The 1,955-nt window shown below is 46.5% G+C and overlaps 1 protein-coding gene across 2 annotated transcripts in view; it reads left to right on the top strand.

Moving 5' to 3' along the window:
* Window positions 1-1,955, top strand: part of PNKD (PNKD metallo-beta-lactamase domain containing) — a 58,375-nt gene that overhangs the window by 50,335 nt on the left and 6,085 nt on the right. The window lies entirely within an intron of this gene.

The raw sequence follows: 1,955 nt of genomic DNA, 5'->3' as shown, positions 1-1,955 counted from the left end.
CCAAAAAAAAAAAAAAAAAAAAAAATTTCATTTTGAAATCATTTCAGAGTTGCAAAGTTCATACAAAGAATTCCCATGTACCCCTCACCCTGCTCCCTGAACGTTAACATCTTTCATAGCCATGGTACAGTTATCAAAACCAAGAGATCAACGTCCATACAAACTAGTAACCACTCTCTAGACTTTACTGAAATTTTGCACACTGTCCCCCTAACATTCTTTTTCTGATCTGGAGTCCAATCCAGGATATTTAGGTTGTTCCAACCCATCCCCTCTGGCTGGGCATCTCTGCTGTGCCAAGTCTTTGTTAGTCCGGCAGCACAGCAGGGAGAAAGGAGAGAATCAACAGCTCCCACCAGCTCTCACCCCTCCTCCGGGTGTTTGGTACCTCTCACTTGCCTGTTCTTGGTGCGCCTTCCCCAGATTCTCACACGGCCTTTCCCTTACTTCTTGGAAATGTCACCTCCTCAAAGAGGCCTTCCATGACTGACTACCAGATCTAGAATAACAGCTCCTGTCCTCATTCTCTGTCCTTTTGCCTTGTTTATTTCGTCATCTTCACTTCACAGTATGTTTATTGTCCTGTCTGCCCCACTAGAATATAAGCTTCAAGAAGGCAGGGACTCTGCCTTACTCACTGTGTGCCCAGAGCAGGCTAATAGCAAGGCCTCACTAAATATTGTGGAATGAGTGAAAGTAGGAAGTGGCCGAAATGGGTTTAAAAATAAAAACAGGGCCTATGAAAAAACAGACATAAAGACACATAAAGGATGGCAAGGGGCTTCCCTGGTGGCACAGTGGTTAAGAATCCACCTGCCAATGCGGGGACACAGGTTTGAACCCTGGTCTGAGAAGATCCCACATGCCGCAGAGCAACTAAGCCCGTGCGCCACAACTACTGAGCCTGAGCGCCACAACTAGAGAAGCCACCGCAATGAGAAGCCCACGTACTGCAACAAAGAGTAGCCCCTGCTCACCGCAACTAAAAGAAAGCCCACGTGCAGCAACGAGACCCCAACGCAGCCAGAAATAAATTAATTAATTAATTTTTTAAAAAAAGGATGGCAAAACCCCTCCACAGTGCGTCGTCTAGATTCCCAATTGATACAAGGGCATGGGCACACAGAGCCGGGACAGCCATGATTCACCTTCAGCTAAATTGTTTCGACCAAATTGTCATGGAAACATGCTTGGTTTCGATCAAATTGTTTGCAGACAGATCAGCTTGCTCTTCCCAAAGGGGCCTGAAGAGCGCCTGCCCCTGCTGCCTCCCTGACACAGGCACAGTAAGCCTCTGTAGGGATTTAGGGCCCTTCGTCCACATCCCCACCTCAACTTTTCTGTCTCAGGCTTAATCAGCCAGAACCCGCCCCCCTTTTCTGACTGCCTTGCTGTGTAATCCTGAGCACTGACCGACCCCACCCACACCCCAGCCTCAGTAGCCTTCCCGAGAGCGGAGGGCGTGAGACCACTCCTGCTCATGCTCTGCAGGGCCCAGTGTAAAATGGAATTTGGAGCCTGTTGCTCAAAAGGCAGGAAAGAGGTGCCACGTAAGGTACTAAAATATAAAGCCTTTCCTTTCTTCTATGATCTCTCTCTTGACTTGCCGTGATGTTTTTAATTTGCTACTTAATGTCATTCTGAGTAGAGGAGTACTTAAAATCTTAATTATTAGCATGAATTATGCCATTCATTATATATCATGCAGTGCCACTTTTAAATGCAAATATAAGAACATTTAACTCATATGTGGCATCACCGAAACTACGTAACTCACGTTTCTTAGCTTGTTCGTGGATATGTGTTACGTTCTGACCAGAACGGTGGAAATGTGGCACCGAACTAACTCAGCTGTTTTTATTTCACTTCTTGATACGTGCACATTCTACCGGCTCTCTCTGCTTTCAGCTTACTGATGAGCAGGTAGGGCTGGAAGGAGGAGGACGATTGGTTGC

This window comes from Lipotes vexillifer, unplaced genomic scaffold (assembly GCF_000442215.2).
Source record: "Lipotes vexillifer unplaced genomic scaffold, Lipotes_vexillifer_v1.1 scaffold1145, whole genome shotgun sequence".
Taxonomy (NCBI): Eukaryota; Metazoa; Chordata; class Mammalia; order Artiodactyla; family Lipotidae; genus Lipotes; species Lipotes vexillifer.
This window is presented reverse-complemented; position numbering and strand designations above follow the sequence as displayed.